General features: G+C 37.2%; 1 protein-coding gene across 2 annotated transcripts in view; it reads right to left on the reverse strand.

The window, feature by feature from the left end:
* The window catches only part of CHRM3 (cholinergic receptor muscarinic 3), a 476047-nt gene that overhangs the window by 341096 nt on the left and 112261 nt on the right, over positions 1-22690 (reverse strand). For both annotated transcript variants that reach the window (XM_073879001.1, XM_073879002.1), the window contains exon 2: positions 1655-1767. The gene's annotated coding sequence lies outside the window, so the exon portion shown is untranslated. The remainder of the gene's footprint in view (positions 1-1654; positions 1768-22690) is intronic.

Consider the following 22690-nt stretch of genomic DNA (forward strand, 5'->3'; position numbering starts at 1 on the left):
ATTGGGTTGCAATCCCAGTCTGACTCTAGACAGCCCCCCATACCTAAGGACTATATGACGATATTACCAACTGAATATATGTTACCTGTTATAAGGTTTTTGTCTCACCTAAATGCAAACACTTTATTCATGTAATAAACCATTGCCCCTTCAATAATAATCATATCCAATTTCTGGTGAATAATTTGCAAACCAGTCTCATTGCACTGGCCTGGTTATATAACAACTTGTTTAATTTTAGTGAAAAAGTCTTTCTCAATCTTACTAAATATATTTGTTAAGATTTTTATTTTCAATCTTTTACTTTAAACTGAGTAGCTATATTCTGTTAACAAAAGAGAATGGTCATATGAGGTACCGAAGAGATAGCAGTGAAAAGGAATTATGTGTATTAAACCAAATGATTAATACCTGATTGAATTTCTGTATCCTTTCCTTAGTATCCTGAAATTAAACTATACATAAAAAGTATCTAATGCATCTTTTCTCCTCCAAGTGTAAATACCCAAAATTAAGTCTAATAAGAAATTATCCTGGAGATCAGGAGCAGAAACACCATTCTTAACAGTTGGTGGGGACTGGTGTATGCAGTGTGGTGAGAAACATGTTTCTCAAAATTTAAACATAATTTTCTCAAATATGAGAAATTCATTTGAGTCATGAATTAAAATTAAGTATGATTTTATAATTTATATTTTAGAGGAAAAACACACAAAATATCAAGCTGTATTAACCAACTTAAAAAGCAAAGTATATGGGGATTAAGGAGTGCATTTGTTGTGATGAGCAGGGGGTGATATATGGAAGTGTTGAATCACTAAATTGTACACCTGAAACTAATGTTACACTCTATATTAACATGACTGGAATTTAAATTAAAAAACTTAAAAAGAAAGCAAAGTATGATCACAACTTTTATCCAATTCCCTATCTGAAATATGAGTCAACCACAGCCATACCATTTTTATGGGGTTTGCGGTTAACTAATAATTTCACATTATTGTCTTACTGGACCTATAAAGTAATCTTATGAATTAGGTAAAGCAGAAATTCTTCCTCTCATTTTGCAGATGGAGGAAACTGAGGCTTGGACTATACACGGATATACTATATCTTCATGTTATAAGGAACTGGTCAGATGATATATCAGATTAAGGTTTTCAGACATAGTATAATTCCCTTTCCATGACACCATAAACATCACGTGTCAATTACCATGTGACACTTTGGGTAAGTGAAAGCATTATCAGATATCCCGTTGGTTAAGACTGTAATAAAATCGAAGTGTTTCTAAACATTACATTAGGTAAAATTTTTATACTGCCAGATTTATATGATATTAAACAACCAAAAGCCATTGCAACTTTCCAGTGACATTTTTTACTCTGTTAAAGGAGAGGTAAAATTCATTTCTTCTAAACTCTGCTATGGAAATGCATATATATACTACGGTACTAATAGACATACACAGACATAACAGATACATTTTAACCTGTTCTTTCATTTTGCAATTGGTTGGCACACAACCAGAATAAATCTAGCCATATTCACAACATAACACGAACACACGTATTTGCACATTTTTCATTGTGAATGTATACACTCTGTTGAAGATCTCAATATAACCACATAAATGATAATGTATAGATAATACCTAATAGTGAAGGGGCTTCGAGGCATACATCATGACAGGGATGCTTAAAGTTCTATCGATCCACAGCTCACTGAGCAACTCGTAACCGAAATGTGTGCCATCACCATTCAGATCTAAAAAGAAACACGAAGAGATAGCAAAGTCAATAAATATTATTTCATATCATTCATTGAAGAGTATCTTTCCAATACACAGCATTAAAAAAAATGTTTGACAATCCAGCAAGGGGACCTTAATTCACACATCTCTGTTTTCTCCACAATGCGTAGTACATAGCCATGGAAACACACTATGCCGTCAATAAAGAAGTCTGATTAGGAAGTAGTAGATTTAGTAGTAAATTGGTATGACATTACTGGAAGGCTATACATTTACCAATATAGAACAAAATAGGGCCATCTGGGTGGCTCAGTCAGTTAAAGCATTCGAGTCTTGACTTCAGCTCAGGTCACGATCTCTGGGTCGTGAGATCAAGCCCTGCATAGGGCTCTGTGCTGGGCGTGGAGCCTGCTTAAGATTCTCTCTCCTTCTCCGTCTGCCTCTCCCCACTGCCCCCTCCAACTCTATCTCCCTCTCTCTTAAAAAAAAAAAAAAAGAACAAAACAAACAAAAGGCTTATTTAACATCTTTGGATGTAGAATTATTTTTAGGGCCTATGTATTGAACATCCTATCAGGCCTGCGTATGACTTTTTTTTAGTCTTTCACAACAAAGCTGCAACATAAATAGTTTCCTCGTTTACAGCATTCAAGGTTCAGAATAGTAGAGCGACTGGCCCCAGACTCTGACCTCCAGAGCCATGGTCTTCCACCATATCATGTGGAGAGTCCAGGTGCATGCGTCACCATCATCCCACGCCTACTTGTACTCCAAACGTACTCCAATATGAGTAACAAATACGAGATACAAAGAGGACCACAGAAAGATGAATCTCCTTGATCTCTGACTCCCCTGCAGTTCTCTGGAAGACAAGCATGGTACTCTGCTCATCACTGTATGGAGTGCTATAGAGTGAGGTTTCATTTTGGGATTTAGAGCCTGCCACATGTAAATATTTGCTGAGTAAATGAACAAATAAATGGCAACAACCAAAGTAGGAATTGGCATATCTTTTTTGTCTAAATTCACACTCTCATTTGATTGATCCTTTCATTTACTTGCCAAAGTTATCTTCCTGTTTGCAACACAATCTCAAGGGAAAAAAAGGAGAATAAGTAATCTGAAAAATCATACGAATTAAGGTCAAATATGTTCACTCGAAGAATTACGCAGTGATCAGTAGTCAGTTTAATTTACTTGAATTGGAGAGGTTCCTGAAGAATAGCAAAAGGTTAAAAACAGAGAAATTTTCCAGAGAAAAAGAATTGGCCTTTCACTCCCAGATCAGATACCGGCTTGCTGACAGAACCTAACCACCTTCCCCCTATGACCAGAACCTTTCGTGCAGTCCTCCCCTTGCACAAAGACAGGAGCAAACAGAAACGACTGAAGGTTCTAGGAAGGAACCAGCAAGAGCTGCTCTGGATTAGAGATGCTGTCATGAAAGAGCTACATCAGACACCCCAGTGGTCAGACCCCAGTTGACCCCACCGAAGAAGCAGTGAGCACCATTGGAGCACTGTCGGTCTAGAGCAGAGAGAGGCTGGCAAACTGCAGCCTTCTGCCTGTTTTTGAGCTAAGAATGGGTCCTACATTTTTAAATCGTTGAAAGGAATCAAAAGAAGCCTGCAAATTATTTGCAATTCAAATTTCAGAGTCTATAAATAAAGTTTTATTGGAACACAGCCACAGCCATTCATTTACATATCGTGTCTGGCTGCTTTTGGGCTACAATGGAAGAGTTGAGAGGTGGTCACAAATAGCATGACCTGCAAAGTCTAAAATACAGACTATCTGACCTTTTATTGAAATGGTTGGCTGGTTTCTGGTCTAGAGAGTTGTTAGTTCTCCTTTTGGAGGGGATGTTATTCGGGAAAGAAGGTGCTTTTGGGTAGACTGGAAGCAAGGGGTAGGAATCCAATCCTCCCAGAAGATCGGGAGTCCGAGGGGCAACGCAACAGCTGCATGGAGTATGGCCAGGCCTTTTGGGGGACAGTGGGGCTTTTCCCTGGAGGAGGCACCAGAAAGGAGGTGAGACTCAATCACAGTCAATCTGGCACACAGGCTGGGCCAATGAACATGGATGGAGAAAGCTGGCCACCATCACCTCAAGATGTTCTCACTGGCCGTACCTAAGGATGCATAAAAGGGTGATGAAGATAAGCAAAACAAAGCATAATGCCTATAAAAAATAATCTGTTGTGATGAGCCCTGGGTGTTGTATGTAATTGTTGAATTACCAAATTGTACACCAGAATCTAATAGAACACCATATGTTAACTAACTGGCATTTAAATAAAAACTTAAAGGGGCGCCTGGGTGGCTCAGTCGGTCAAGTGTCTGCCTTCGGCTCAGGTAATGATCTCAGGGTCCTGGGATTGAGCCCCGCATCGGGCTCCCTGCTCAGCGGGGAGCCTGCTTCTCCCTCTCCCTCTGCTCCTCCCCACTGCTCATGTTCTCGCTCTCTCCCTTTCAAATAAATAAATAAAATCTTTTAAAATAAATAAATAAATAAATAAAAACTTAAAAAATTAAAAAAATTAAAAATCCTATTTTAAAGAAAAGAATCTGCTACATAGCATAAAAAAAACCTGTGTTGTCTTTATGAAGAAGAAACACTCACATTTGAAAGACACCAAAGAAAGTGAAAAATAAGTTTTGTAGAACATCCATTTTGTATTCTCAATGAAGTTTGAGACAACACAGAACAAAATTCTGAAGATTTATCTTCAGAGAAGTTAATTAAACCCAAATTAGTGAGAAGCCATTTAAGTGCTTTCCCATTTAACTCTTAATTGCATCTTGGTGAAGAGATGAGGGGTTCTGATCTCAAAGACTTGGCTCTGAACACCAAATCCACCATATTCTTGCTGTGTGACCTTGAACAACTTCATACTCGAAGTCTCATTTCCATCACCTCTAAAACAGGGTTATTCTAAAACTTATAAGAAAAAATACACATAAAATGCCCAGCATACCGCCTGTCACATGGGAAGTGTGTGATATTTACCTGCTTCCTGTCTTCTTTCAGGTCTAACCCTGTTTACCTTCCCACCCTCCTGTACTAATACTCAGCCATCCACCATGCCAATTACAGCTATACAAAGAGGCTGCCGCAGAGGTAGGTCTCTCCTGACTTTGCGTTTTCTGCTTTCTTTGGGTAGATTTCACTTTTTAACATTGAGCCCTTTTCTAATCGCACTGATAAATTGATATTCACTTGAAAAAATGTTTAACTCGTTAGTGAATTTTGTAGCCATCTTTAATCCCTTGGGCAGAATTATACAGGCACAACCTTTTGTGCATACATCTATTATTATAAGTCTTAGTGTGTTCTCCGTTAACATGTGTCTTACCCAGGAGGCTATATCTTGAGCACCTTCATTGATATGATGTGATGTCAAAATGACCCACTATAGTCTCATGGAGAAGACAAACGTGTAACACACACAGATGTACATATGCACACATGTGCACGCGTGCACACACACACACACACACACACAAACACACACCACATACATTTCTGCCTGCCTATTACTGGCCTAGCAGTGGAGACCACACCTGAGTCTTTTGACTCTTGTTGAACGGACAACACCTCATTCATGCCAACTGCAACCTGAGTGTAACAGCGACTTCAGAAATGCCTGGTGCACAAGGCATCTGTTATTTATTGAAAGAATAAATGAAGAATGAACACAAGAAGAATGCAAACGCAAACCCGGTAAGGATCTGGTGTATAAAAAATGAACACTTAGCACATTCTCGGGGGCACCGACTGCTTAATTATCCTGGAAATCCATCTGAAAATATGCACAAAATAGTATACATCTCTTTATCTTATTAATTTGGGCAAATCAACTTCAGGAGTAGTTCTCAATGATGATTTTCCCCACTTCTCGAACATCTACTATGTGCCAGACTCTGGTGGGTACAGCCTCAAGGTCAGCCATTTCCAGCCTTATTTTTTTCAGAGGAGGAAGTTAAAGGTGAGCAAGGAGTAGGAAGTTTTTTCTTGACTAGTGTCACACAGACAGTAGAAACTTAAGTATATCAAATTCTAGGCATTTCCATAAAACAAACTAAGCTTGGTGTCTACTTTGTTGAAAAAGGCTCTTAACAGAATACTTACTGTGTAAATAGTCAATCAGTGGTGGTTATTGTTACTACTATTATTATAACCCAACGAAAGGGAAACAGTTTATCACTATGGAATGTTATATTGTGAAACTTATATTATGCTTTGTTTGCTATAAGAAGTACGGAATTTAGTCTAACATAAGGATATGTGTCTATAAACGCAGAATATAAAAAGCTATGATAGACTCATTAACATTACAGGCAATTTCATGCAGAGTAAATAATAAATATTGGAAGACACTATGGTATAAGACTGTGTGATTATAACTAACTTACTTGAAGTTCATCAATTTATTTGAGAAAAGGGCGAACTTGCTTGAGTTCAAATTTTATGTTTTAAAAGAAGCAGACATGTCTACATTTTTATGAGTGGTGGTAACATCTCAGACTTCTCCACATTTGAAATCTCACTTTTTCTGTCAGCAAGAGAATGCTTACTGTTGTTTTATTAAGAGCTATTTGTTTGTCTATTTATTTTGCTATTGGAAATGGAATCATTTAGAGGCAGATTTTAAAAAACACACAAATTACTGAAGCTAAGTTCTCTCTGGAATGGAGTCATTTAAAACCACCCACTCTACTTAAAAGAGACAAGTTTACCTTAACATTTGCCAATTAGCATAAGCAATCAACACACCGATGCTGACTTCTGCACTCAGAGGATTTATATATATCTCATACAGAGAGCAGAACCACATCAAAGATAATGACAAAAGTCATTACCCAGAAAAGGGAGACAATATTTGACAAGAACAGTAGTTGAGGCTCAAAAACATGTTGATCTGTGCTCAGATAGGACCCGAAAGCTAACTCTGCCAGAGGATATCCAGCTCACAGCTCATCTGCGTCTCAAACTTTTTCATCTGAAGGCAGTTCTAACCTGTGTCCCTTACTAACGAGGCAACTGATGTTCTCTTATTCTCATTGCATTATAAGAGAACAAAGCCACAAAAATTTAAAGAAATCTGTTTAGTCAAAAGCATCTTCAATGAAAGAAAGTACAAAAAAGTGACCTTGATTGAAACCTGGTCATCTGGGAATCAGAAGCAGCTCCTTCTGTGTGAGTGGGTGGCTTTTCTCCCATACAATGATTATGCCCAGAGATCCACAGCTGATGTATACATGGTTTGAGCACACTAATGGTTATACCCAGGGCACACTGTGATATTCTGGATGAAAATACACATTTTAGCTAGGTTTCTCACTATCTAAAGGATAATCTGATGGGTATTTCTCTGCTAAGACTCTAAAATTAATTTTTACAAGAATTAACTATTTTAATAACTGCATTGGACAGCTACAGTGTTAAGGTAGGAAATAATAAATCAAAAAGAATGATAGCCTTGGCGAAAAAGGCTCAGGCACAACCAAAGTATGAGGTAGATTTCTAAGTTTGTTTTAAATTGCTACTGGGTAGGTTTATATGTGTTTACATCTATAATGAGGCAACTGTCACTTCATGTTTATATTTATTGGCTATTAAACTTTAAAGACTAGTGGTACTGAAAATTAACTTCTATGCTTATTCTATGTTTGCTTTCCTGATGTTCCAATTAGTCTTCTGTATTAATTTTAAGTAAAGACTGTTAAATTAACTAGGCAAAACCCAGGAGACTTTTTTTCTTATGTAATTTACAAAACAGACACAACAGCTTCTAACTCTTAAATTTGATATCTAACTCCAATATTATCCGATTGGGTTGAGACATCCATTTGGCAGGCTGTGGATAAAGAGCTCTCTTATGAACTAAGAACGTCATGATGGGAGACAAGCGGCCGAACCTTTTGATGGAGGGTTGCTGTGGAGGTTAGCTAATGCAGACAGGTGATAGAAAGTTAGGGCAAAGGGCCAACAGAGGGAAGGTGGGAAACACTTTCTATTGACATCTTCCTGAAAAGAGAAAAAATAAAAAAGAACCTTTCAGAGACTCTCATCACCCTATGTGATCACATTGAAGATGAGAGCTATTAAATTAAAGGAAGACATACTTGGAAAAACGCTCCCAAAAGGCTATGGTACAATCTAGAATCTCATTACTTTAACCGTTCCGTGGTCCTCCCCTTCTCTTTCTTCTCTTCTTGCTCTGCCTCTCCTCCTCTTTCTCTTCTTTCTCCCTGTCCTTTTTAGCAGGAGCATTATCACAGACAGCACTACTCATGTGCCTACTTTGTGCCAAGCACTTTGATGGGTACTTTACATGTGGATTTGTTTTCTTTCTACAATCTTCCCAAACTGTTGCTATTGGTATTTCAAAGAAGCTGAGGTTCTTACAGACTGAATTTCACAGCCAAAGAGCCATGAGTGGGCAAAGGCAGAAACCAAGCCTAATCTAACCTAGTTTAACTGACTTATGAAGAAAAGTAAGATTCCTGTGAGTAGAGCTCTGTGTAAATGCAGAACTCACTGCAACATCGCAGACCCTGAGCATGTAAGGAATTACGATGTGGGTTTGGGGTGGGGGGATGAAACTGGGAGCTGAATTAAATTATCCTTCAGAACCTAACTCCATATCAGAGAGCTGCTCAATTAAACACTCACAGCAATAGAATAGGTACTTAAGGAACAAATGGGATTAATGTCTGAATTTTCATGTTAAAAGGGACCGTGATCCCGTGCCAATGTACCAGTTAATTTATGGATGATAAAAGGGAAGAAAAAGAATTGTTATTAGACCAAGAGGTGTCTAGACTGGAGGAGTGACTAAAGGGGTATTTCTTTACCGAATTGTAACAAAATTAGCAATCTATGAATTCAGTCCTTTGATTGATATCTGCTAGGGATTCCAGAGATAAAGCCCAAGGAAAGCAAACTTAAAAGTCATCTTTGAAGCCTAAGAAACAAAAGGAAAGGGGAAAAAAAAAACCCTTAAGTATGATCTTAAAACCTAATGGAACACACTACTAGAATGTGGAAGCTTTCTACCAGGATAGATCAACAGAGGCAAAATATGCATTTATTTCTAATGGGAATGGCTTCCTGGCAAATTCTTACATGCTGTCTGCTAGAGTACAGGCTCACTTTCCACTATGGAGAAGCCAGTGCTCCAGTGATTCTGACACCTGGAAAGGCCTCGGTTTCCTGGAAGCACAGTAAGAAGGAAGGCAGCCAAGAGAACACAAAAATTAACGTTGGGGTTTTCTCTTTCCACCTTACCAGCCTGGATATTTAGATGGTTATCATCGTGAATGCCTTTGGACACTTTCCTAGTTTTGTCTTGAAAGGAAGTGATTTATGACTCAGAAATCACACAGCTACCTCCCATGAATATTACAGTTTTCAAAAAAGATGATGGTTTACTAGTATTTTGGGTAAAGAGATGTGTCAGGTATATTTTGGAGTCAGAATATTTTACAAATCTAACAAATGCTCCTTAGTCTTTGGAAGTGATAACGCTTCTTAATGTCAGAGCCCAGGGAAAGACAAATGGGTAAGCATTCCTTAGTGCTGGTATTCAGCATTCTCTTGACTAAGTAAGGAAGACTAGAGCAAACGTTTAGGGCAATAGGATACTGTGCTCTTAGGACAGAAGGAAGACGTCCTCATGGCTTAAAGTGGCAGCAAGGTTTGCTTATGGCAAAATGCACTGAGGATTTCAGTGTGTGGCTTCACGCAACTGTCTCTCAGTGCAAGGCCCCTCTCTATCCGACACATTTAAGGACGGAAAGTATCACTCTAAATGTGGATAAAAGGATGGACTTCCACTACATTAGAGAAAATAGGTTTCCAGGCCATGTACAAAGTGATATGGAGGGCAGGATTAAGACACAAAGGTCAAGCAAGAGTCCTAAAGTATACAGGTATATGGTGCATATGATTAAGCTGCTCTCAAGCTATGCATTTTATACAATGAGCACACTTACTCAGATTATTAACCTCTGGGCAGGGATCTACTGGATTCCACAAGCATACAGCTTCCTGATGGACGCAGGAACACGCTGGCTAGCAGCCTCACCACTAACCACCAGGGCCAGTCAGCAGGAATGCACCCTTTAACATTGCCCTCTTCCCCCCAGTCACAGCTCCTGAGTATTAATCCTGAAGCTGTGCTCTCCGTCTCAGTAGAGACTGCTTGCCATAGGAAGACGATGGCTTTAGCCAAGAGAAAACTAGTAACCATGTCCTCCAGCTGGAACATCTAAATAAATGGTTGAGATTGAAAGGAGAGCATTCAAGCCACAGGCTTCCTCAAATACTCTGCACTGTGGGAATTGGAAAACCAAAGCTAAAGTGAGAATTTCAGTACTTAAACTCGACACCATGAGGGGAAGCCATGTGAGTCCAGCGTTAGTCCTGCCTCCTGGACTCCGAGTGTAGAATGGAATCAGGAGCAGCAGACATAAGATGGCCATGCCAAGACTCAGGTCTAGTAGAAGTTATGATGGAGTCTCAGCAGTCCTTCATGTGTGCAGCAGGCTTGCAGCTTGAAAACAATGCACGTTGTTCACCCAGCATGCTTCAAATTGTCAATCTGCTCCATCAACAATTCCAAGCTAGGTGGCACCTGTCTGGGTCAAGGTCAAGCTGCAGCCACCTGTACCCAAAGGCCCAGGTGATAGCCAGCTTCACAGTCCTCCCTTCTACCCAGGCCTAACCTATGACCATGCTCTCAACAGCCACAGACCTCCATGAGACTGACCCATGGTGTTAGGGAACACGCCTCAGAAGTATCGACAGCAGCTCCAGGCCAGAAACCTGCTGAGAGAGATCCCCAAGCAGAAAAACAAATGTAGGGATGAGCGGGAAAAATAATCTTCCCAATAAGAAAGGTTACTTAAACCTAAACCAAAGCCAAGGGCAACATAGAAGCCTGAAGAATTGCCTGACAAGAACGTGAAAGTGTTTTCACAAGGCAGATCCCACACTAAGTGTGGGTCTGGGGTGCTAGAAACACAGGGCCCAAAGAGGGAAGAAGAAATGTAAAGGACTTAAAATACATACTAGATGGAAAATGAAGGTCTCTCAAGTAAGACCTGGTGATGGGCTCCACTCAAATTTCTCAACTTGGTAATATGGCAGCAATATGATGAACTCTCCCTTTTGGAGAGAACAGACAAGATGCATTAAAGAGCTTTTTGCCCCAGATATGCTGAGTGCATAATGCCAATATTAACCATTAGAAGATTGCTCCCAATCGAGTTTAAGTCCACAGCATGCAGACTCTGGACCACTGGCCCTGATGGACGGGCATCCTTGTCAATTCCAATTTTATTCTGTCCATCCTCCTCCCCTCAACAAGGACTTGGTGCTGAATGAATTCCATCACTGAGGTTCTCATAAAGGTACAATCATTTGGTGGAAGAAAGTTGTAGAAGCAGTCCAGGCTGCACATGCTAAGAGATGCATCTACATGGTGAGCTGCATGAAAGCAGAGGCTCTTCCTCACCCCTGCATCTCCAGCGCCTAGCACAGTGCCTGATGCATACTTGAATAGTTTCTAATGGGTGTGCATCCTTACAGAAAGATAGGATCTTCAAAGTAAGCCATTACTCAAGCTCAGCACCCACCAGCAATGGTACTCTACCCTTTGATTAATGAGGGCCTTACTACAACTACACATTATTATTTTTATTATACACTGCTATTTATTGAGGTTCTCCCATGGACTAGGTCAAATGTTAATTGTTCCAAATACGGACTGCATCATTTAATCCTTCTTACTACCTTGAAAAGTTATATTAGCCCCATTTTACAGATGGGGAAACTGGTAATTCATACTTAGGGTGGATTATGCCAAATTTCATTTACCTTCCACCATACAATAACTTAAATTTTTGTTTATTTTCTGTTTCAGGGACTGTCCCTGAAACCAGAAACGATAAGGTAGACTTCTACAGATAAGAGGTGATTGCTCATTCTGGCTTCAGCATGTAGTCATGGGATAGTAATCTAGTCTGGGATCCATTTCCCAATCTATCATGGGATAAAATAGAGTAATATACATGTGAAAATGCTTTGAAAGTTAAAGACCTATCATTGCAAATCGGTGCGTGTGTGTGTGTGTGTGTGTGTGTGTTTGCCTAAAATGGACACCGCCATTCTGACACACATATAATGGTGAAGAAAGGAAGCAGGGGACCTCCAACTGTTGAGTCAGCTCACACTCAATGGGCCAGTAGAGGTGGGAGCCAGATTAGCCTCATCACTGGTGTGCCCATTTCCCATCATGGAAAATTTGGCTTACTCATGGGAGCCTGAGTATGTTTTATTACCATGTTCACACAAAAATTGAGAAATAAAAGGAATAGAATGCCTTCTATTCTAAAAACTTGGAAAAATTTGACCTTTTGTTTCCTCCCACAATGGAGAATGAGAATGAGAATAGTTCAAAATATGTTATTTCTATCAGAGTGCTCAGAATAGTTAAAGGATGCTCCAGAATTATTTAAGGTTTAATTAGGGGCATTTTGAAAAAAAAATTCATGAAACTAATGAACTAGAGTGAAAATCAACTTAAAAACATAAATAACACTTTGGAGCACCTGGGTGGCTCAGTTGGTTAAGTGTCTGCCTTGGGCTCAGGTCATGATCCTGGAGGTCCTGGGATCGAGCCCCATGTCGGGCTCCCGCTCAACTGGGAGTCTGCCTCTTCCTCTCCCTTTCCCCCTCTCCCCTGCTTGGGCTCTCAAACTCTCTCTCTCTCTCAAATATATAAATAAATAAAACCTTTAAAAAAAAACAAAAAAAAACATAAATAATATTTTAACAGAACCTGCTTTAGTCATTTTTGTTCTCATATTCTTAAGAGGTGATTATGCTTAAATTTGTGGCAAGGATTATATTAAACTTGACCAGACACTCTTCTCTCTTAATAACTTTCTTTTAGCATATTCCTTTTTAAAATTTTAATTCCAATTAGTTAACGTACAGTGTTATACTAATTTCAGGTATATGCTACAGTGATTCAACAATTTCATACACCACCCGGTGCTCATCACAACAAGTGCACCCCTCAATTCCCATCATCCATCCTTCTACCCAACCCCACTTCAGTAACCTTCAGTTTGTTGGCTACAATTAAGAGTCTATTTCTTAAATTGTCTCTCTCTCCCTCTCCCTCTTTTTCCTTTGCCTATTTGTTTTGCTTCTTAAATTCCACATGGGAGTGAAATCGTATGGCATTTGTCTTTAACTAACTTATTTCGCTTAGCATAATACTCTCTAGTTCCATCTATGCCATTGCAAATGGCAAGATTTCGTTCTTTTTCGTGGCCGAGTAATATTCCATTGGATACATACACCACATCTTCTTTATTGAATCATTAATTGATAAACACTTGGGCTGCTTTCATATCTCGGTTATTGTAAATAATGCTGCTATAAACATAGGGGTGCATGTATCCCTTCGAATTAGTGTTTTTGTATTCTTTGGGTAAATAGTAATGCAACTGCTAGATTGTAGGGTAGATCTATTTTTAACTTGTTGAGGAACCTCCATACTGTCTTCCACAGTGGCTGCACCAATTTGCATTCCCACAAACAGTGCATTCCCACAAAACTTTTTCTCCACATCCTCACCAATATTTGTTGTTTCTTTTTTTGATTCTAGCTATTTTGACAGGTGTGAAGTGATATCTCACTGTGGTTTTAATTCACATTTCCCTGATGATGAGTGATATTGAGCATCTTTTCATGTGTCTGTTGGCGATCTGGATGTCTTCGTCACAGAAATGTCTATTCACGTCTTCTGCCCATTTTTAATTGGATTATTTTTTGGGTGTTGAGTTCTGTAAGTTCTTTATACATGTTGGATACTAACCCTTTATTGCATATTTCATTTGCAAATATCTTCCCCCATTCCATAGGTTTTTGCCTTTTAGTTTTGTCAATTGTTTCCTTTGCTATAGAGAAACTTTTTATTTTGATGTACTCCCAATAGTTTATTTTTGTTTCCCTTGTCTTGGGAGGCATATCTAGAAAGAAGTTGCTACGTTCAATGTCAAAGAGGTTACTGCCAGTGTTACAGGATTTTTATGGTTTTAGGTCTCACACTTAGCTCTTTAATCCATTTTGAATTTATTTTTGTGTATGGTGTAAGAAAGTGGTCCAGTTTATTTCTTTTGCAATGTTGTTGTCCAGTTTTCCCAACACCATTTGTTGACCAGACTGTCCTTTTCCCATTGGATGTTCTTTATTGCTTTGTTGAAGACTGACCATACAGCTGTGGGTTTATTTCTGGGTTTTCTATTCTGTTCTATTGATCTGTGTGTCTACTTTTGTGCCATATGATATTGTTTTGAATACTAAAGCTTTGTAATATAACTTGAAGTCTGGAATTATAAAGCCTCCAGTTTTGCTTTTCTTTTTCAAAATTGCTTTGGCTACTTGGGGTCTTTTGTGGTTCCAATTTTACAGTTGTTTGTTCTAGTTCTGTGACAAATTGGTGTTGGCCTTTGATGGGGATTGCATTAAATGTGTAGACTGCTTTGGGTAGTATAGGCATTTAAACAATATTTGTCCTTCCAATCCATGAACATGGAATGTTTTCCATTTCTTTGTGTTGTCTTCAATTTCTTCCATCAGTCTTTCATAGTTTTCAGAGTTCAGGTCTTTCATCTCTTTGGTTAGGTTTATTCCTAGGTATCTTATTGTTTTTGGTGAACTGTAAAGATTTTATTTATTTATTTGACAGAGAGAGAGAGAGAGAGAGAGAGCGAGAGAGGGAGAAGCAGGCTTCCCGCTGAGCAGGGAGCCCGATGCGGGGCTCAATCCCAGGACCCTGGGATCATGACCTGAGCCGAAGGCAGACGCTTAACCAACTGAGCCACCCAGGCGCCCCTGTTTTTGGTGAACTGTAAATGGGACTGATTCTTTAATTTCTCCTTCTGCTGCTTCATTATTGGTGTATAGAAATGCAACCGATTTCTGTAATGTTGATTTTGTATCCTGCGACTTTACTGATTTTGTGTATCAGTTCTAGCAGTTTTTTGGCAGAATCTTTCAGGTTTTCAATATAGAATATCATGGCAATTGCAAATAGTGAAAATTTTACTCCTTCCTTATTGATCTAGATTGTCTTTTGATTCTTTTTGTTGTCCAATTGCTGTGACTAGGGCTTCCAGGACTATATTGAATAGAAGTGGTGAGAGTGGACATCTCTGTCTTGTTCCTGAACTTAGGGGAAAAGCTCTGTTTTAACCCATTGAGGATGATGTTAGCCGTGGGTTTTTCTTATATGGCCTTTATCATGTTGAGGTCTGTTCCCTCTAAAACTACCTTGTTGAGGGTTTTTATCATGAATGAGTGTTGTACTTTGTCAAATGTTTTGTTTGCATCTATTGAAATGATTGTATGGTTCTTTTCATTTCTCTTATTGAAGTGGTGTATCATGTTGATTAGTGAATATTGAAGCACCCTTGTAACCCAGGAATAAATCCCACTTGATTATGGTGATGATTTTTAAAATTATTGTTGAATTTGATTTGCTAGTATTTTGTTGAGGGTTTTTGCATCCCTGTTCATCAGGGATATTGGCCTGCAGTTCTTTCTTAGTGGTGTCTTTTTCTGGTTTTTGTATCGGGGCAATGCTGGCCTCACAGAATGAATTTGGAAGTTTTCCCTCCTTTCTATTTTTTGGAAGAGTTTGAGAAAAATAGATATTAACTCTTCTTTAAAAGTTTGGTAGAATTAGCATGTGAGGCTGTCTGGTCCTGGTCTTTTGTTTGTTGAGAGTTTTTGATTATTGATTCAATTTCTTTGTTGATCAATCTGTTCAAATTTTCAATTTCTTCCTGATTCAGTTTTGGTAGGTTATATGTTTCTAGGAAATTATCCATTTCTTCTAGGTTGTTGATTTGTTGGCACAGAGTTTTTACTAATATTCTCTTATAGTTGTTTGATTTTCTGTTATATTGGTTGTTATTCCTCCTCTCTCAGTTGCGATTTTATTTGAGTCCTTTCTCTTTTTTTCATGCTAAGTATGACTATAGTTTTATCAATTATATTGATTTTTTTCAAAGAATCAGCTCCTATTTTCATTTATCTGCTCTACTGGTTTTTTAGTTTCTATATCATTTATTTCTGCTCTAATCTTTATTATTTCCTTCCTTCTGCTGGTTTTAGAGTTTGTTTGTTGCTCTGTTTCTAGCTCCTTTAAGTGTAAGGTCCGGTTGTGCATTTGAGATTTTTCTTGCTTCTTGAAGTAGGCCTGTATTGGTGTACACTTTGGATGTTTGCTGCATCCCAGAGGCTTTGGACCATTGTGTTTTCATTTTCATTTGTTTCCATGTAATTTTTTATTTCTTCTTTGAATTCCTGGTTGACCCATTTATTGCTTAGTAGTATATTATTTAACCTCCATGTATTTGTGATCTTCCCAGATTTTTTCTTGTAGTTTATTTCTAGTGTCATACTATTGTGGTCAGAAAAGATGCATGGTATGACTTTGATCTTCTTGAACTTGCAGAGGTTTGTCTTATGGGCTAATGTGTGATCTATTCTGGAGAATGTTCCATGTGCACTTGAAAAGAATGTATTCTGCTGTTTAGGATGGAAGGTTTTAAATGTATCTTCTAAATCCATCTGTTCCAGCGTGTCATTCAAAGCCATTGTTCCATGTTGGTTTTCTGTTTAGATGACCTTTCCATTGATGTAAGTAGGGTGTTGAAGTCCCCGACTATTATTATTATCAAAAGGTTTCTTTATGTTTGTTATTGTTTTATGTATTTGGGTGCTCCTATGTTGGGTGCATAAATATTTACCTTTATTATATCTTTTTGTTGGATTGTCCCCTTTGTGATTATATAGTGTCCTTCTTTGTCTCTTGTTACATTCTTTGTCTTAAAGTCTGTTTTGTCTGATATAAGTATTGCTATTCTGGCTTTCTTTTGACAGCCATTTGCATGATAGATGTTTTTCCATCCCCTCACTTTAAATCTGCAGGTGTCTTTAGGTCTGAATGAGTCTCTATAGATGGGTCTTTTTTTGGGGGGTCTTTTTTTTTAATACATTCTGTCACCCTATGCCTTTTGATTGGAGCATTTAGTCCATTTACATTTAAAATAATTATTGAAGGGGTGCTTGAGTGGCTCAGTCAGTTGAGTGTCGTACTCTTAATTTTGGCTCGGGTCATGAGCTCAGGGTTGTGGGATTGAGCCCCAAGTCAGGCTCTGTATTCAGCAGGGAGTCTGCTTCTCTCCCTCTCCATTTGCCCCTCCCCCGGCTTTCTCTCCCTCTCTCAAATAAATAAATCTTTAAAAAATAAAATAATTATTGATAGATATGTATTTATTATCATTTTATTACTTGTTTTATGATTGTTTCTGAAGATTTTATCTCATCCTTTCTTGTCCTTCTCTTTTTCATGGTATGCTGATTTTCTTTAGTGATATATTTGCTATTTCTTTCTCTTTATTCTTTGCATATTTATTAGTGGTTTTTGATATATGGTTACCAGAGGTTTGTATATAACCTCTTCTGCAAATAGCAGTCTATATTAAGCTGATGGTTGTTTAAATTTGAACCCATTCTTTACTCCTCTCTTCCCCATGTTCTAGGTATATGTTGTTATATTTTATGAGTTCCTTGACTAAGTTTTTACAGAAATATTCATTTTTATTACTTTTGTGTTTCCTATCTCTATACTGTCACTTTTGATCTCTCCTTTCCACTCAAAGAGTCCCCTTTAATATCTCTTGCAGGGCTGGTTTAGGGAGCATGAACTCCTTTAGTTTTTGTTTGTCTAGGAAACTCTTTATCTCTCCTTCTATTCTGAATGATAGCTTTGTTGGATAGAGTATTCTTAGCTGCAAATAGTTCGCATTCAGTACTTTGAATATATATCATGCTACTCCCTTCTGGTTTAGCATTTTCTCAATTACTTTCATACTCAGCCTCTCAGTTTTCATTACACTGCTTTTCTTTCGGGGTCTACTTTATCAAATGGGGTGGAAATTCTACATATCTTGTAAGAAAAATTCTTCATCTCAGAAACCAATTCTGGGGACATACTTTTCTACAAGATAAAGTGAATAATAGACACAGTTTTCCTTAGAGTTAAGCAAATTCATGATACCTTGAAATACTTAATTCAGAATAATTCCATTTTAAGTAGAATTATAGAGTGCTACTAAGATTTTAGGAGTACTGACATGATCTAACTACATGATTTATGCTTAATCCCTAAATACAATTATTGGCTGCCATTAATCTATTTATAAAAGTTTCTGATGAGATCTTCTCATGATCCTCTAACATTTTTCAATGTAATTTTCCTCATCTAAATTCATCATCCCTATCACGTATGTAGTTTTTTCCTTGTTTTTGTCCTCAAAACTTTAACAAATAGTGGTCAACTGCAATAACATGAAACAAGTTCTGAAATGAGTCCTATTCTTTTATTATCCTTATCAAACACATAACATGGTGAGCTTGGTACAAAACATGATTCTACATGCCATGAAGCTCACATGTGTTGGTTGCAGAAAATCTTACTCCTTCAAGAATATATTTAGCAATGCAATGAGATAAATCTTGTTTTAACTTTAAGACATGAAAAAGACAAATAATTCAACATATAAAAGAAATCAAAGGTATATAAATTTATGCACATTTTAATGAGAAGGGTTATTGAAGATACTGACATGATGTGTATGCCAAACTGGGTTGACTGAGAAAATCTTCCCACAAAACATCTATCTGAGCTTGGACTGGACAACACAGAAACACAAGAAATGATGGCCCATTCTGAGCATGGGAGATAGCTCTTGGTTAATGATGACAAGTCAACTGGTCTAGTGTGGGGAATTAAATTCCCTGCACTAGAGAATAAAGTTTGTTTAACAGGATCGGCAAAGGGAAGAGTAATGCACTTCATTCGGATTTTCTATCTTTGAAATGGCACAACAGAAAAGACAAAAACAGAGAAATCCTCAACTTTTAGTTGATATTTTCAATATTTTAAGATAAAGGATGAAGAAAATTAATACAAAATTATGTGGCAGTCACATAACTGTTCTAAATGTATCATTTCCAATAATTGAGAAAAGTATAATACTTATTACATGGTAGATATTGCCATTGCATTTTTTAAAAAGATTTTATTTTTTATTTGTTAGAGAGAGAATGAAAGAGCGAGCACAAGCAGGGGGAGCAGCAGGCAGAAGTAGGTTCCCCGCTGAGCAAGGAGTGGGATTCCATCCCAGGATCCTGGGATCATGACTGGAGCCGAAGGTAGACTCCCAACTGACTGAGCCACCCAGGGATCCCACCACTGCATTTTAATGAAGAGAAAATAAGTTTTTCAGCTAGTAAGTGGCAAAGCCTAAGTTCACAAACATCACTGTGATTTGATTCAAAGGTTTATGCTCTTTAACTAAATTGGCAGTATTTACTAACATGTTATAAATAAGTTCAGGGTGTTCTTTAATTTTAAAGTTGAATTTGTTTAGGAATAATTTTCATATAGTAAAACTCACCCCTTTTTTAGTGTATGGCTTGTTGAGTTTTTATAAATGTCCACAGTACAGTAACCATGCCAAATATTACAATATACACTTACATCACCCTAGCAAGTACCTGTGTTCCTTTCTAGTCAGTGTCCTCCTACTACCGCACCCCTGGCAACTTCTGCTCTGATTTCCCTTCAAGTTTTTCCAGAATGCCATACAAATGAAATCATACAGATAAAAACCCTTTCTATCTGGCTTCTTTTAGATATGCTAAGGAAAATCAATGATCTATGTATCTGTCTTTATGCTATAACACTGTTTTGATTAATGTAGTTTTATATTAAGGTCTAAGGTCAGGAAGTATTAAGTTCTCCAACTTTGTTCTTCTGTTTCAAAATCATTTGATTATTTTGGATGCTGGGAATTCCCACATAAATTTTTGGATCAGCTTAGCACTTTCTGCAAAGATCCTAGGGGGATATTGATAGGATTTTTTGAATCTTTTGATAAAGTTGGCAAGAACTGCCATATTAACCAAACTGAGTCTTTCCATCCATGACCATAAAATGTCTCTCTATTTCATTAAATCTTCATTAATTTCTCTCAGCTAATATGTTCTTTCTCTCAGCAGTGCTTTGAAATTTTTGATGTATAAGTAGCTTCTTTTGCTAAATGTATTCCTACATACTTAATTTCTTTGTGAATGAAGTTATTTTATTTTCATTTTCAGAAAATTCATTGATAGTATGCAGATATGTGATTGACTCTGCTTATTGATACTATATTCTCTGGTATTGTGGAACACTTTTATTAGTTCTAACAGAATTTTTGTGGACTGCTTAGGATTTTCTGCATACAGGATCACATCACCTGCCAATAAAGGCAATTTACTTTTCTTCTAATCTGGATGCCATTTATTTATTTATTTATTTATTTACAAGATTTTATTTATTTACCAAGAAAAAGAGTGAGAGAGAGAGAGAGTGAGAGTGAGCATATGAGTAAGGGTGAGGGAGTTGGGGGAGGAGGGAGAGGGCCAGAGGGAGACAGAGAATCTCAAGCAGACTCCGCGCCGAGCATGGAGCCTGACACAGGGCTCAATCTCACGACCCTGATCATAAACTGAGCTGAAATCCAGTTGGACGCCCAACCAACTGAGCCACCCAGACGCCCCTTTATTTACTTTATTTAAATTTAATTTTGGCCTTACTGCAAGTGGTCAGAATGTCCTATAGAATGGTGAGTAGAGTAATGAGACTGGCTATCTTGACTTGTTCCCTATGATAGGGTTTAAATATCACTCACTCATCCTTCAGTATAACATTAGTTGTATGTTTTTTGTACATGCCTTTTAATAGACTGAGAAAGTTCTGTTTTATTCCTAGTTTTTTGACGGTTTTTTGTTTTCACTTTTGTTTTAAAATCAGGAATGCATATTGGATTTTGCATCTTTTTTGCATCTTTTAGAATGATCATGTATTTTCCCCTTTATTCTATTAATTTGGTACATTAGTTGATGATTTTTGAGTATTAAAATAATTTTGTTTTTAAGTGACAAATCACAGCTAATTTACACATGTTGGTCAATTTACACAATGACTTGATTTGCTATTTTGTTGATTTTTTTTGCATTTATATTTATGAGGGATATTGGTCTAGTTTTCTTGTGATGTCTGGCTTTGGCATGACAATGATATTGGACTCAAGGAATTAGATGGAAAATGTTTTCTCCTCCTCTTAATTTTGAAGAGTTTGTAAAAGAATAGTATGATTTCTTCCTTAAGTATCTGACAATTCACCAAGGAAGTCATGTGGGCCTGGGTTTTCCTTTATCTGAAGATTTTAAATTGCTAATTCTATTTTTTTACTTATTGGCCAATCAGATTTTCTATTTTTTTGAGTCAGTTATGAATTTGTGTCTTTCTAGGTATTTATCTATCTCAAGACAATTGTCCAATGTTGGCAGAAAACAGTTCAAAGTATTTCCTTACAATGCCTTTAACTTGGTTATTTGGTAGTGATGTCTTCTCTTGTTCCTGATTTTGACAATTTGTAACTTTTCTTTTTTCCTTGGTGAGTCTAGCTAAAGGTTTGTCCATTGTGCTGATCTTTTCAAAGAACCAACCTTTGGTTTATGTTTTCTCTATTGTTTTTATTGGTTTTCTCTACTGTGCTCCTGTTTTCCATTTCATTGATTTCCACGGCAATCTTTATTATTTTCTTGCACATTTTCATTTTTGTTTGTCCCTCTTTTTTCTAGTATTTTATGATGAAGCTTAGATTAATAATTTGCAATTTCCTTTTATTATATTGTGGGAACTTGAAGCTGAAATTTCCTGTAGCATTGTGTACATTGTATCTCACGAATTTAGATATGCTATATTTTCTTTTTCATTCATTTCAAAATATTTAAAAATTTCCTAGGTGATTTCTTCTGTGACCCATGGGTTGTTTTAGAAGCATTCTGTTCAATGTTTAATATTTGGGGATTAGCTCAAATCTTTTATTTTTGATATCTAATTTAATTTTGTTATGGTGAGAGAACACAGTTTGTGTGACTTGAACATTTTTAAGTTTATTGACTCTTGTTGCATGGGCCTAGCATTTGATTTATCCTGAAAATGCTCCATCCGCACTTGAAATAATATGTATTTTAGTGTTTTGGGGAGGAGTGTTCTACTGATTTCTTTTATTCCAAGTTAGTTGAGAGTGTTATTCAAGTCTTTATATCCTTGCTGGTTTTGTCTCATTATTCTATCAATTGATAAGGGTAGAAATCTCAAACTATTCTTGTTGAATTGTCTCTATCTCGTTTCAATTTTGTTGTTTTGCTTTCAATATTTTGGAGCTCTGTTGTTAGGTGTCTATATGTTTTTAAATTTTTTATCTACCTGATAAACACTTTGAGCATTATAAATATCTTTGTCTCTATTAAATGTCTTTGTCTTTGTGTTAGTCTGTTTTCAAAATTTTATCTGTGTTCTTGTCTTTTGAAAGTTTGACCATGATGTGTCTAGGCATGGCTCTCTTTGTGTTTATTTGACTTGGAGTTTGTTGTGATTCCTAGATATGTAGATTGATATTTTTTCAAAAAATTTGGAAAGTTTGTCATTCGTTTTGCAAATTTTTTCTGTGTTTTCTGCCTTCTTCTTCTGAAACTCCTATATGTTGGTACACCTGATGCTGTACCACAGTCCCTGATGCTCTCTTCATTGCTCTTCATTCTTCCTTTTTTCATGAATTATTCCTATTCATAAATCTTCAGGTTCACTGATTTTTTCTTCTACCATCTCAAGTCTACTTTTGAGTCAAGTAAATTTTCATTTTTTTTAAATATAATTTTTTCCTCTGTTGATATTCTCTATTTGGTGATACGTCATTCACATACTTTCTTTCAATTCTTTAAAGCAT

The sequence above is a fragment of the Callorhinus ursinus genome, unplaced genomic scaffold (genome assembly GCF_003265705.2).
Source record: "Callorhinus ursinus isolate GAN/ISIS: 27379988/994484 unplaced genomic scaffold, GSC_fseal_2.0 scaffold32, whole genome shotgun sequence".
Classification (NCBI taxonomy): Eukaryota; Metazoa; Chordata; class Mammalia; order Carnivora; family Otariidae; genus Callorhinus; species Callorhinus ursinus.